Below are 14,862 nucleotides of genomic sequence, written 5' to 3'. Positions count from 1 at the left end.
AGGGGGTAAATTCTTCCGGGGCTGAAGTGGTTAAAGTCTATGGAACCAAAAAACAGAATAAAGTCCCGGGCCCTTTCCATAAAACGCACAGATGTTAACTACATCCATAGGAAACCATGTTAAACAGATTGTAGTGTGTTTCTGTAAAACTGAAAACGCAGTAAAAAATGCATAGGTGTGAACCAGGCCTAGATACATATGTGGGCTCTACTTCCTTTACTTCACTGTTTCACAGTGCTTGTGCTTTACTACTACTCACAACTGAAGGCTAAAAAGCAGTATTAAACCCGAAAGCAAACATTTATTATATTTATTTATAGCTTACCAGTTCTTAGTGCTGGTTCACACTGATGCGAATTCGATGCGTTACAAAAAGCCTAGATTTGCATGTCATCCAAAAACACATTGGGGGGTTATTTACGAAAGGCAAATCCACTTTGCACTACAAGTGCAAACTACAAATGTAGAGTGCACTTGGAAGTGCAGTCGCTGTAAATCTGAGGGGTAGATCTGAAATAAGGGGAAGCTCTGCCGATTTTATCATCCAATCATGTGCAAGCTAAAATGCTGTTTATTTTCCTTGCATGTCCCCCCTCGGATCTACAGCGACTTTACTTTCAAGTGCACTTTCAGTGCAATTTCAAGTGCACGTTGCACTTGTAGTTTACACTTGTAGTGCAAAGTGGATTTGCCTTTCATAAATAACCCCCTATGTGTTTAATGATGGTTGTTCACATTGATTGCTATGCAAATGCGATGCGGCAACAAAAAGGGTCCAGTGTGAGTTTACTCTCCATAGCCATCAACGAAAACAGACATGAAATCACATCTTGTGTTCAGATGTGTGCAAATACTGCTTTTTCTGTTTAGATTTTTACATATTTCTCTCAGAAATTGCAGCTTCACCCAAACCCATCCAAAAACATAATAAATTCACAATACAATCACACTGTCTTTAGCACATATCACATTGCAAAATCGCACTGAACTCCAGCAAAAAACTGCATGAAAATCGCACCCATTCGTATCACATAAGTGTGAACCCAACCCCAGATGTTCCAAAACCAATCAAGCCTCAGCGCTCACTCTGATACTTTAGTTTTCAAAGGAGGGCGCAAATGCCTAGTGCATTACCTTCAACACCATTTTAGATTTATTAAAAAGTCATAAACATGAGACGAATTCAAATCTAGAGTTTGGTCACAATTTGTTAGTGTGTTTATGCAACTGTGTTTCAAAAAAAGGAAAGAAGGGGATGGGACTTTAATTTTGCTTCAGAGGAGTATAAAGAAAAAACAGAATACAGGCATAACCCACTTTTACGTACACAATGGGGTTTATTTACTAAAGCTAGAAAGTACAAAATCAGGCTCACTTCTGCATAGAAACCAATGAGCTTCCAGGTTTTATTACCAAAGCTTAATTAAACAATCTGGAGTTAGAAGCTCATTGGTTTCTATGCAGAAGTGAGCCTGATTTTGCACTTTCTACCTTTAGTAAATAAACCCCATTGTGTACTTAAAAGTGGAATATGCCTGTACTAGACTTGTGCACAAAGGAAAATTTCATTTAGTTTCGGTTTGTTGTCATTCGTACAATACATCATTTCGTTCTGTTATATTCGTTATGTTACGTTAACACGTTTTCGGATAATTCGTTACTATTCGTAGAGCGTCAAATTCATTCGTTCGTATTTGTTGAAATTCGCTATTTATGTATGTATAGACATTCGTGATAATGATTCGTAGTTTGGAAAGTCGTTTGTTTATTGAATCTTTTAACACACACAATGACAACGTCTCTTCTCCTCGGCTCAAATACAATACAACACCCTTCTCACTCAGTTCTCAGGAATGCACTTTGCCAGTAATCCATCCTCCGGCACAAAATTAATTAGCTGATTGGACTATAAGATTTACTTTGAGCTGACCTTTTGTTTCATTAGATCTTTAAAGAATTACCTAATCATATCGATTTCCTTCAAATTCATTCGTTATATTTCTTTCGTATTCGTTGTAATTCGTTATTTTTTTATTCGGATGCAGCCGAATGTCCGAAAGATGCAAAATTCGGCCGAATTTCGATTCGTTACGAAACGAATTGCACAAGCCTAGCCTGTACACATATTATGGGAAGATATATATATATATAAACTTTATTAAACTGCCATAAGGCAGTGCCTTCTAAAAATGAAAAAGTTAAGATAAGTTACAATCTTGGTGAGATCAGAATGCGCAAATCCCAGACAGTTAGAAGAGATGTGGCTTACGCCTTTCGTGGATAGTTCTGCTTCGTCAGGGCCTTGCAAGCAGCACAATGGGATATCACATGAATTCTAAAAATATTGATAAACAATACATGAGTAACATGATTTACATGAATAAAAATACAAATAAGTAAAGAAAAGACATAGGGGTTGATTTACGAAAGGCAAACCGACTTTGCACTACAAGTGTACTTGGTAGTGCAGTCGCTCTAAATCTAATGGGAAGATCTGAAATGAGGGGAAGCTCTGCTGATTTTATCATCCAATCATGTACAAGCTAAAATGCAGTTTTTTATTTATCTTGCATGTCCCCCTTTGGATCTACAGCAACTTTTCTTCCAAGTGCACTTGTAGTGCAAAGTGGAGTTTTCTTTAGTAAATAAACCTCATCGTAATACATTTGCTTTACATTAGAACCCTTTCACACCAGGGCGTTTTGCAGGCGCTATAGCGTTAGAAATAGCACCTGCAATCCGCCCTAAAGAAGCTGCACCATTGTCTGTAGTGTGATAGCCCGAGGGCTTTCACACTTCAGCGGTGCGCTAGCAGGACGTCAGAAAAAAGTCCTGTCAGCAGCTTCTTTGGAGCGGTGAAGGAGCACTGTGTTTACCGCTCCTCCACCACTGCTCCCCATTGAAATCAATGGGGCAGCGCTGTAATACCGCCAGCAAAACACCGCTATTGCGGCGTATTGCTGTGGTTTTAACCCTTTCGCGGCCGCTAGCGGGGGTAAAAGCGCCTGAAATGCACCGCAAATCCGCAAAAATAGCGGCGTTTTACCACCGACGCAATGGGCGGTGTGGTGTGAAAGGGGACTTAGTGTGTATAAATGTCATATCATGTACAAAAACTTAATACGATTTATATGTTATATTGTGAAACATCCAATAATATATACATACAGTTACATTATATAATTGTACATGAACAGCGGTGTTTAGGCATGCATGAAATGTTTAAGTCAGAGTACTCAAATAAATACAAATCTAAGAGAGTGTATTAGAGATATCTACATGAGAATTTAATTGTCTATATGTATCGATATGGACGGTTTTGTTTCAAAAACATGCATTTTGACTCACCCAGAGATTGCAAACGCAAGACGCCAGCTCATTGTTAGTGCATTTAAATATGCTAGTAAATCTATCACTTCCCTCCCCCCAAACTGACAATGCTGCAGTCCAAAAGTATTTTCTGTTGCTCATTCATCCAGAGTGGAGGAATTCTAATACAGAAGGTGTGTTACTGGCCAGATCACCTGGTGAAAACAGGGGGGGGGGGAGCCTATAAAAAGAAAACGAATGCAGTTGCCACATCTAATGATTGATAAGCTGCAATATATTACATTTTGGTTTTTGGTTTAATACCACTAGCATTTGCTAAGCAATGTTCATTTACTTAGAAAAACATGATGAAGTTATGCTTTCTATGAAATCCAAATCACATGCAAGGGATTCAAATGAAACGTTTTTGTTTTTTGGTTTTTTTTTGCCTGTAATAGTAGATTTTTGTCAGATTTTGTTCATGCTTACTCCTTTCCCCTGTCTGTCTAATATGTATTCGCATAGCTGAATTTCATTTGCTGATTTGCTTTCTTAAGAACAATGCCTTTTGCATTCACCTTGACCTTCCCATAGGTTAGTGTCTTCTTCCCGCATCTTTAAATTGCCAGCTCCTGTAAATGATCTGTATGATAAAAGCCGAATGTTCAATGAAAGAAAAACGTTGGATGCTTTCAGCTGGTAGAAATCACAGATCAGTTTGTTGCTTCTATTGGTAAGGAGCAGAGACTTTGCTACTATTATCCAACCATTGCTGAGAATGACCGGTTCTTGCTTCTTTTTATACATCTTTAGATTCCCGGCCAGCTTTGTAATAGAGGGTTGACAGTAGAAGTAGTTGCCCTGGGCACACAGGAGACAGCAGGCATAATATCACATTAGTGATTAGATTAGACACAATATATTTAAATTCCTTTGAAGTTTGCATATGAGGCTAAGAAGTAAATCTATTTCTTACCATTATTATATTTTACTGGAAATGTCATCGTCCTGTCAAACACAGCATGTAAAGGAAGGTTAAATTATGCGAACGGATGCAATGTGGCCACAATGGGGCATGGCCAATTTGCACGAGAGTGAGGAAATAACATCTGAACTCAGGCAGAAATATATTAAGGGATAACTGTACTTTCATATAACTTTCGTATAACTGAACTGTCATATAAAGTACAGTTACTCTAACTGCATAGTTTCCCAGATTGAAAGTAACCCCCCTCCACCATCCTAGATTTATACCTACCTTAACCCCATGGCCTTTGGCCAACCACAATCTTTAACCACTTAACAACCACCCTATAGCAGATTTACTGCTACAGGCCAGTCGTTCTGTGCAGAGTCACGTATATACAGTATATGTGATTCTGCACTTCCACCTAGGGGGCGCTGCTTCTGCTGTAATTAGTCACAGCAGAAACCAATCAGCGGGTGCCAGTCAATGGATGTCTGCCGACACCCGCTGATCATCGGGAAGACACAGAGGATGTATCAAGCCAGGACTATGTAAACAAGACAGGCCTCCGTTCTGGCAGGGGGAAGTTATGGATTTTCTTTCCCTGCAAAGCAAAGGAAAGAAAATTCATCACATTCCTTAGTAAGAGCACCTCACCTTTGGCAGCATTATTTACTGACAAAACATGGAAAATCTACTGGCAAAGCACATTTCTTACTGACAACCTGAGAAATTACAGAACTTCTATTAAAAACTAACACAGTGAATATTTGAACAGTAAAAACATGATATGGAAACACTGACAATACCTATAACAAAGTTATTTGCTTGATTTATACTTGAAAAGTCAACGCAGCATGAAATTATCAGCCCCTGATATTTACAGGCAGTTGTAAAAAAATCACAGCTTTTTACAAACTGTCAGTAAATTTATTGGCGGTTGGCAACCCTGCTCAAACAGTACACAAAAACACTGTTTAGGCACACATTTAACCCTTTTAACCCCTTCCCAGCCAGTGTCATTAGTAATTCCCAGCTGAACTTACCCACCAGTCTGCAACCAACCGAAATAGCCTATCAGTATGCGTTAAAAACAAGGGTTTAGCCAGCAGGCATTTGCAAATACATGCATAAGTAAAAGTGTTTTGCATGCGTTGCCCTTCCATGTGTTCCTTGCTGCAAAGGCCAATTATAGGTGGGGGCAGTGGCCATTTGTTTTTACTGTTGAAATACTGGTGAGGGGACACATTGGACACCTTTGCTACCATTGTGCTATGTGCTGGATGTCCAGTACACCTCTGTGCCTTTAAGGAGGGTGGGCTCCCTTCAGGCTCAACTGCCTTCTGCCTATCCATGATAATGCCTGTACTTCCAATGTGGTGCAGTGGCGGTGCGTCCATTTACGGGTGCCGTCCACTTTCTCCAGCCACCCCATCTATGACTAATGGATAGATTCATGCATAGACTCATCCTTTTTCGGATGCTGGGCGCCTGAATTACAGCGGCTGGGGTATTTTTTTTAAGCACCTGATTAGAGCCATGGGCTCTAATAGGCTTCAAAAGGTGAACTGTGAGTGCAAAGCAGGGGTGCCCAACCTTTTGAAGAGCGAGGGACACTTAAGCAACTTGGTAACCAGTCACAGGCCACAATGAACAGTGCAGGTGGATGACTGGTCCATGCAGAGTGGACACAGACACAGCCCACTCTACTCTATGGGTCCTCCAATCCGATCCGCCCTAACGGAAGGGGATTGATTCCCTCAGTTTTTTTGTAAAAGGACACAAATCTATTTACATCTGCCATTTCATAGAGGTGAATGGAGGGTTTGATTGAGTTGGACCGATTGTGTGAAAGGGGCCTTTCACACTAATGCAGAAGTCTATGCCTCAGTGCAGGTAACCTGAATGTGCACTGCACCTGCGGATCAGTTTGAAAGCAGCCCAGTAACCACTGCCCAGATATGCCCATATATTCACTGCAAACTGACCTTTAATAACAGTCTTCCATTCAGGTATCGCCTGCTGTTGCTGGCCCCGGCAGAGTGGTATCACAGAGACAGTACCATACAGGTAAGAGACGGTACTATACAGGAAGCATCAGCTTATACAGCTCTCCCTCCACAGCTGCTTGCTTTGCCGTCTTCATTAACAACACAGATGCTCTGGGATGGCGGGTCTGCAACCCATGATCTGGGCTTGCCAATCTGCCATCCCATAGAAGGAGATTGCCGGCCACATCAGAGGGCTCCGCAGGCCACATGTGGCCCCTGGGCCCCTGGTTGGGCACTCCTGGTGAAAAGCATTGCGCTCGCACTCCACCCAGTTGTGTTAGAAAAGCAAATGAATATTTGAATATTTGCTTTCCTAACACTGAACCGCCTCTTCGGCAATCAGGTGCAAAGGTCTGTTCCCCGTCACCTGATTGGCTGAAAGGACAGGTGCTACGATTGGACGCCTATCAGGAGGAGTGAAAGACATGCTGCCTGGCCCGCTGCAAGGTTCCACCACTCGCCACAGTCACCCGCATGCCTGACCCGCCACCGATACAGGGCAATTGCCGGACAGATAGCAAGTGGGCATGGGGGCACAGTGGCAACTTTTGATGGGCATGTTGGCATTATTTTATGGGCACAGTGGCAGCATTTCATGGAGCACAGTGGCACTATTTGATGGGCATAGTAGCAGCATTTGATGGGCACAGTGGCAGCATTTGATGAGGCACAGTGGCAATATTTGAAGGGAACAGTGGTAGCATTTGATGGGCACAGGGGAAGCAATTGATGGGGCACAATGGCAGCATTTGATGGGCACAGTGGCAGCGTTTGATGGGCACAGTGGCAGCGTTTGGCACAGTGGCAACGTTTGATGGCACAGTGGCTGTGTTTGATGGGCACAGTGGCTGCGTTTGATGGCACAGTGGCTGTGCCATCAAAAAAAACATCTAAGTACCTTTTTCCTAATAGATTTACAGCTCACATGCCCCAGCTCTTTCCCAGCCTGTCTGCAGGGAAACAGAAGCAGGAGGTGATTCTAGTCCTCTGCTGCTGGTCACATGTTCAAAATAAAATAAAACAGCATTTGGAATACAGAGTAAAATAATTAAATATATTATTAATTATTGTCATACACAAACATATATTTAAAATCAATACTTCAATACTTTATTATTTTTTGTCTAGCTGGTTAGTGGGCATGGAGGAGGAGGAAGGGAGTGGGTTGTCATTGTGTATATACCCTAATGTGTGACTCTATAGTCACATGGGCTGCTCAGATGTGATAAGAAGGAAATGCTCAGCATAGACACTCACTGAGAACTGAGCATGTGCAGAGTTGCCACCACATCTGCAAAATCCCTAGCTGCATTGGGGGCATGAACAGAAGGTGGAGATAGAGAGCAGCAGGATCAACCAGGTTTATTGCAGAATACAGAAAACAAATCTCATAGTGACTGAGGGAGTATGAACAGTATGTAAGGCCGCGTACACACGGGCGGACTGTCTGACAGACTTGGTCCGCTGAAACGTGTTTCAGCGGACAGTCCGCTCGTGTGTGGGCTTCAGCGGACTTTTTCAGCGGATAGTCTGGCGGACTAAGTCTTTCGGAATTTCCGTAATATTGTCCGTCCAACTTTGGTTTCAGCGGACAGTCCGCTCGTGAGTAGGCAAGTTGGACGGACTAAGTATGGCGCATGCTCAGAAAGGATTTACACGGCCGAAGGTTGCATTGCAGTGTATTGGACGTCGTATTTCTAGTCCCGTCGTACGTGCTGTACACGTCATCGCGCAAGCTTTCAGCGGACTGTCTGTTCATCGTGTGTGGTCAAGTCCGTTCATTCAAAAGTAGGATGGACTGTCTGTCGGATTGTCTGACGGACTTAGTTGGCCAGACAGTCCGCCCGTGTGTACGCGGCCTAACACAGCATTTATTGATAGTTGTTTAGGATGTGGATTTAGTGACACTTTAAGCAATTATGTATATACACACAGTATCTCACAAAAGTAAGTACATCCCTCACATTTTTGTTAATATTTTATTATATATTTTCATGTGACAACAGTGAAGAAATGACACTTTGATTCAATGTAAAGTAGTGAGTGTACAGCTTGTATAATAGTGTAAATTTGCTGTCCCCTCAAAATAGCTCAACACACAACCATTAATGTCTAAACCGCTGGCAACAAAAGTGAGTACGCCCCAAAGCGAAAATGTCCAAAATGGCCCCAGTTAGCCATTTTCCCTCCCCGTGTGTCATGTAACGCATTAGTGTTACAAGATCACAGGTCTGAATGGGGATCAGGTGTGTTCAATTTAGTTATCGCTCTCACTCTCTCATGCTGGTCACTGGAAGTTCAACATGCCAACATCCCCACTGACAGTTGAATAAAAATAAAACAATGCTGGCAATTGCCCGGCAATAGAAAAATGTTTAAAAAAAACTTCAAAGATTTTTTCTTTAAATGGTGTGGCCCCCCCCCCCCCCCCACTGAAATCCATACCAGACCCTTATCTGGGTTCTTACTTTAAGTGAAACAGAAACAATGAAAACATCCTTTAAATATAGTGCCTGGGGCGTACCCTTAGTCTGCCCATAAAGTGGCCCATCTGTAGGATGTACAGAGCATGCTGCAGAAAAAATGAAATATCTAAAGAAAAAAAAATGAGTCAAATTCCATTTAAATTGACTTATGGTTGCAATTGCCTGCCTATTTAAAAAGAAAATAAAGAAAAAAAACTGTGTGCGGGTCCCCCTCCCGTCAATACCAGGCCCTTTGGGTCTGGTATGGATTTTAAGGGAAACCTCATGCCAAAATAAAAAAAATGGCATGGGGTGCCAAAAATTCCATACAATACCCTTATCTGGGAATCCAGCTGAGGCTCTGTCCCTATCTTACTCTCAGACTGCGGGCACATGGAATGATGTGCAAATTCCCATTTAAGAACTTCTGTATCAAGATGGCCACTCAATTCTTGTGGGATTTTGGCTGCCTGGAGTCCATAACAGTGGACAAATTAGTCCTCAATTGTCTACTGTCTGCCCAAAGAAAGGCACAGTGCCACCTTCAGGGCAGTAAATATACTGCAGTAACAACACCTACCTACAAGCTGGAGAAAACTACAAATTCTTTAGTGTTTCCCATATGAATATTCCATAGTAGTTTGTCTGGAGTTCAGCTTTAACAATTTTCTGTGCACAGATGCAAAAATCCACAGTTAGGCCGCATACACACGCGCGGACTGTTCGCCCAACTTTGTCCGTCCAACAGTTTCGGCAAACAGTCCGCTCAAACTTAGCATGGACGGACATGGCCACACACGACGGACGAACAGTTTGCTGAAACCGTGCGCGATGACGTGAACGGCACGTACGACGGGACGAAAAATACAACGTCCTATACACTGCATTATAGCTTTCGGCGTGAAAATCCTTTCTGAGCATGCGCGCAACTTTGTTTGACGAACAAGCCTACACACGAGCGGACTGTTCGCTGAAACAAGGTTTCAGCGGACAGTTTTTCGGAAATTCCGAAAAACCTTGTCCGTCCAACTGTCCGCTGAAACTGTCCGCTGAAAGCCCACACACGAGCGGACTGTCCGCCCAAACACTGTTCAGCGGACAAAGTTGGGCGAACAGTCCGCCCGTGTGTACGCGGCCTCACAGTTATGTTCCAGGCAAAAAAAAAAATTAAGAAAAATCTTCTCTGTTAGGTAATGGGGTCACTGTAGGACATGAAAGGGAGAAAATGACACAGACAGAAGCTGTAGTGTTGTTGAAAGCTTTTAACTGTAGGCTAAAGAGGCAGATTTGAAAAAAAAATGGAGGGAAGTGTGCTACATAGATACCAATTAGATGATTTTTTAGAGACAGAACAGCTGGATATAGATTGGTAGTTATAGGCAGTGTGGCCTCATCCTGATTCTGGATTTTCTAAATCATCTCTAATGTGCATAGTTTCTAGCTGTCTCTGATTTCTACGGACAGTCCTATGGTTTTAAAAGATAGGTCTTGTAGTTTATTTTCTGATTTTCCAACTTGTTAGTGACCAAGTTTAGATGCTGTTATTTTTATTATCTGTTGATGTTTCCTTTTAGTATTTTTTTTTTATTAAAAGTTGAAGTTTAGCAGAAAAAAGAAAAATCCCTACAGCTTTAGTCAGATCACTTACCTGTAATGAAGGATGTCCTACATTGTACAGACAGCTGGATCCTGGAGAAATCTTCACTGCAGGGATGCCTGTCCTCTTCCTATCTCTGAACTTCCAGAACTGCGATGGTTAACAGTTTAACAGGTCTTCAGGTAGAACAGCGGTACAGAATATCTGATGGGGACATCGCCCCTCCTTCCTCATTTCTCATTGAGAAAAATTCATAAAATGTATTACTCTGAATATAACATGATTTGTGATTGGGGAAGAGGCTGATCAGTCACAGGATTCATGCCCTCTGTCACAGATCATATTATAAGAAGTTTAATCCACAAAAAACTTTTTCTCAACGGAGGAGCAGGAAAGCGAGTGTGTCTTGCCATCTGCCCATCTGTAATGGTGTTCTGCCTCAAGACCCAAAACTATTAAACATTGCAGCACCAGACATTCAGAGACAGAAGCAGACCTGGGGGGCACAATATTGTCTTTTATTGTTTTTTAAGTCCATACCAGTCCCTCTTTCAGAATGACGGCTATGATTGGAGTGGGTGTTCCTGCCATTTTAAAAAGAAAGGCCAGCTGGCAGGAAAATGTTAGTTACCAGACTTTTTCTTTGCCAAAGTTCCTTTTGCTGTAGTTCACTGTATACATCATACAGGCAGGGCAGGGCTGGGACAAGGGGGGGGGGGGGCAAAAGGGCACCTGCCCCGGGTGCTGGCTGTATGTGCAGTGGGGTGGGGGTGCACTGGGAGCTCCATTCTCTCTGCCTCTCACTGACAGGAGTGCCTGCAGTGTCACATATTTTAGCAGGGATATTTCCACCTGGAACAAAGTGGTGCTCTGTAACGCCATCTCCAGCACTAACCCTCTGCTTCTTGCTGGTTGCTGTCTCTAAACATAGAAGCAGCTTCCTGTGTTGATTCTGCGTTTACGTATGACACAGCGCACCTCAAGTGGCAGATGACAGGAGGCTAGGCATGGAGCTCTTTGCAGTAGCACTGTACTGGGCGGCCGTGGGAGGAGGGGGTGCTCTTAGTACTAAGTGTCTGTTTTAAAGAGGGGGCAGTTCTGCGTATTGAGGTGCTAGGAGGTGGGGGGGTTCTGTGTATTGGGATGCCAGGAGGTGGGGGCTCTGTGTATTGGAAAGTGCTAGGAGGTGGGGGAGCTCTGGGTATTAGGGGTGGTAGGAGCCCTGTGTAATGGAGGGCTAGGAGATGGGGTGAGCTCTGTGTTCTCGGGGGGGTTAGGAGGTGGGGGAGCTTTGTGAATTGTGGGTGCTATTATGTGAGGGAAGCTCTGTGTGTTGGGGGTTCTTGGAGGTGGGGGGAGCTCTGTGTATTGAGGGGATGCAAGGAGGTGGGGGGGCTCTGTGTATTGGAGGTGCTAGGGGGTGGGGGGGAGCTCTGTGTATTGGGGGTGCTAGGAGGTGGTGGAGCTCTGTGTATTGGGAGGCTAGGAGGTGGGGGGAGCTCTGTGTATTGGGGTACTAGGAGGTGGAGTGAGCCCTGTGCATTGGGGTGCTAGGAGGTGGGGGGAGCGCTATACATTGGGGGTGCTAGAAGGTCGGAGAAGCTTTGTGTATTAGCGGTGCTAGGATGTGGGGAGAGCTCTGTGTATTGGGAGTGCTAGGAGGTGAGGGGAGCGTTGTGTATTGAGGATGCCCGGAGGTGGGAAGCACTATACAATTGGGGGTGCTAGGAGGTGGGAGAATCTTTCTGCATTAGGGGTGCTAGGATGTGGGGAAAGCTCTGTGTATTGGGGTACTAGGGGGTAAAGGGTGTCCTGTGTATTATGGGTGCTAGGTGGTGGGGGAGCGCTATACATTGGGGGTGCTAGGAGGTGGGAGAAGCCTTGTGTATTGGGGTGCTGTGAGATGAGGGAGCTCTGTGTATTGGGGGTGCTAGGAGGTGTGAGGAGCTCTGTGTATTGGGATGCTAGGAGGTGGGGAAGAGCTCTGTGTATTGGAGGGGTGCCAGGAGGTGGGGGAAGCTCTATGTATTGGGGGGTGCTATGAGGTGGGTGAGCTCTTTGTACTGGGGGGGTGCCAGTTGGTGGGGTAGCTCTGTGTTCTTGGGATGCTAGGAGATGGGGGAACTCTGTGTATTGGGGGTGCTAGGAGGAGAGGGATGCTCTGTGTATTGGGGGTGCTAGGAGGTGGGGGGCGCTCTGTGTATTGGGGGTGCTAGGAGGTGGGGAGGAGCTCTGTGTATTGGGAGTGCTAGGAGGTGGGGGGAGCTCTGTGTATTGGGGGTGCTAGGAGGTGGGGGGAGCTCTGTGTATTGGGGGCTCTAGAAGGAGAGGGTAGCTCAGTGTTCTTGGAGTAATAGGAGGTGGGGGAGCTCTGTGTACTGGGGGTGCTAGGAGGTGAGGGGAGCTCTGTGTTCTTGGTGGACTAGGAGGTGGAGAGAGCCCTGTGTATTGGGAGGTGCTAGGAGGTGGGGGGTGCTCTATGCATTGGGGGTGCTAGGCGGTGGGGGGAGCTCTGTGTATTAGGGGTGCCAGGAGGGGAGAAAGCTCTGTGTATTGGGGGGTGCTAGGAGGTGGGGGGAGCTCTGTGTATTGGGGGTGCTAGGAGGTGGGAAGAGTTCTATGTATTGAGAGGCTAGGAGTTGTGGAGCTCCGTGTATTAGGGGGTGCTAAGAGGTAAGGAGAGCTCTGTGTTGGGGTACTAGGAAATGAAGGGAGCCCAGTGTATTGAGCGGCGCTAGGAGGTTGGGGAGCTCTATGAATTGGGGGGTGCTAGGAGGTGGGGGGCTCTGTGTATTGGGGAGTGCCAGGAGGTGGGGGAAGCTGTGTGTAATGGGATGCTAGGAGGTTGGGAGAGCTCTGTGTATTGGGGGTGCTAGGGTGGGGGAGCTCTCTGTATTGGGAGGTGCTAGGAACTGGGGGAGCCCTGTGTGGTGGGGTGCTAGGAGGTGGGAGGAATCTATGTGTATTGGGAGGTGCTAGGAAGTGGGGGAGCTCTGTGTGTTGGGGATGCTAGGAGGTGGGGGGGGGGGATCTTTGTGTATTGGGAGGAGCTAGGAATTGGAGGGAGTTCTGTATATGGTAGGGTGCTACAAAGACAAAATAAAATGGAAGGCTAAATAAATAAAAACAAAATCAAAGACAAGATTAATTGGATTACCCTGTGGAGGGCAGCATCCGCGTAGTCCTTTGGTATTACCGTTGTCCTTGTAGTTCTACACTACAGAAGACCTCATAGCACTGGAGGTGACTGCTTGCATTGGGGGGGGTGTGCTAGGAGGTTGGCTGAGATCTGTATATTGGGATGGTACGGGGTGGTGGAGCATTGTACTGGAGAAGAGGGTTCTTGGGGGAAGATGGGAGGAGGGGTGAGCTTTGTGTACTGGGGTGTGGAAGAAGGGGGGAGCTCTGCATCCACGCACCAGGAAGAAGGTACAGTTTAGAACATATAACCCTATAGTTATGTACTGTATGTGACCACTACCCCCCATGTTTACTATATTGCAGACCAGTCACACAAATTGCGTGCCCTTCAACAGTAGAAATAGGGGTAGGGGGGTTTGGAAGAAGCCACCAAAAAGGGCAACTCCCTCTCAAAGCATCAAGGGACATGTTGGTGGCCACTCTGTCGCTGGTGTTATAATTTTTATGGCCCTTGAACACCTAGCCACTTCATTATGTATGCAGATAAAGAGAATTCTAATAAAACACAGAAACAGAACAAAAAGTTACAGCATTCATTGGAATCTAATTATGTTCGGGACCTGGTCTCCGCTTTACTCCAGATGCCTTATCAAAGAGGAGGAGGAGGAGGAGGAGGAAATGCTCTAGCTAAGAAATGAGGGGAATCCTAGGAGCATGACAATTTTAAGGACATAGATAACTGTGGAGAGTGACTTCCCTGGAGTTTCCGTGATATCTGTTTCTATATTACCATATTTATTATTAGACTAAATACAGTAAATGATGGAACTGTTACAGGCATTGTTATCAGAACAACAGAATTAGTTAGAAATTAATGTGAATGATACATTTCAGTAAAGAAAGAACAAGCGAATGTATTAACAGTCTTATTTTTTCTCTGTGGTTTTTAGGTTCGCCATACAAACCTGACCTTCTTTTTCCTTAGGGCTGAGGCTCATCAAAGAAGAGGACAGGGTTGCATTGACACTAAATTCTGATTTAAAAAAAAAAATATATTCAAGTAAATATTCCTAACTCCAAAATGTCCTTCAATTGCACTCATCCTCCTCCAAATTTCCAAAATGTCTTTCTTTTTTTTTTTTTTTTAAGCCACTGTGATCCAACTTCCGGTTAGAAGATGGCTAAAGTCAGTATCCATTGACCTACTGTATGTAGGAACGTAGCCACCCTCTCTTGCTTTCTTCTGAGATTGGCCAGAGACTATGGACTATGAGATTTATAGAGCAGTGCACATTAACACAGCTAATGGATGCTGCTTGTTCCAAACAAATG

The 14,862-nt window shown here is 44.5% G+C and overlaps 1 long non-coding RNA gene across 3 annotated transcripts in view; it reads right to left on the bottom strand.

The window, feature by feature from the left end:
* Positions 1 to 1,745: 1,745 nt before the first annotated feature.
* The window catches only part of LOC143982807 (uncharacterized), a 43,817-nt gene continuing 30,700 nt past the window's right edge, over positions 1,746 to 14,862 (bottom strand). For 2 of the 3 annotated variants that reach the window (XR_013274516.1, XR_013274514.1), the window contains exon 4: positions 1,746 to 4,170. This is a non-coding gene — a long non-coding RNA (uncharacterized LOC143982807). The remainder of the gene's footprint in view (positions 4,171 to 14,862) is intronic. The other variant, XR_013274515.1, reaches the window with a different exon arrangement.

The sequence above is a fragment of the Lithobates pipiens genome, unplaced genomic scaffold (assembly GCF_037356315.1).
Source record: "Lithobates pipiens isolate NorthernLeopardFrog02 unplaced genomic scaffold, aLitPip1_a1.2 Scaffold_16, whole genome shotgun sequence".
In the NCBI taxonomy this organism is placed as follows: Eukaryota; Metazoa; Chordata; class Amphibia; order Anura; family Ranidae; genus Lithobates; species Lithobates pipiens.
The sequence above is the reverse complement of the archived record's forward strand: the minus strand, read 5'-3'. Positions and strand labels throughout refer to the sequence as shown.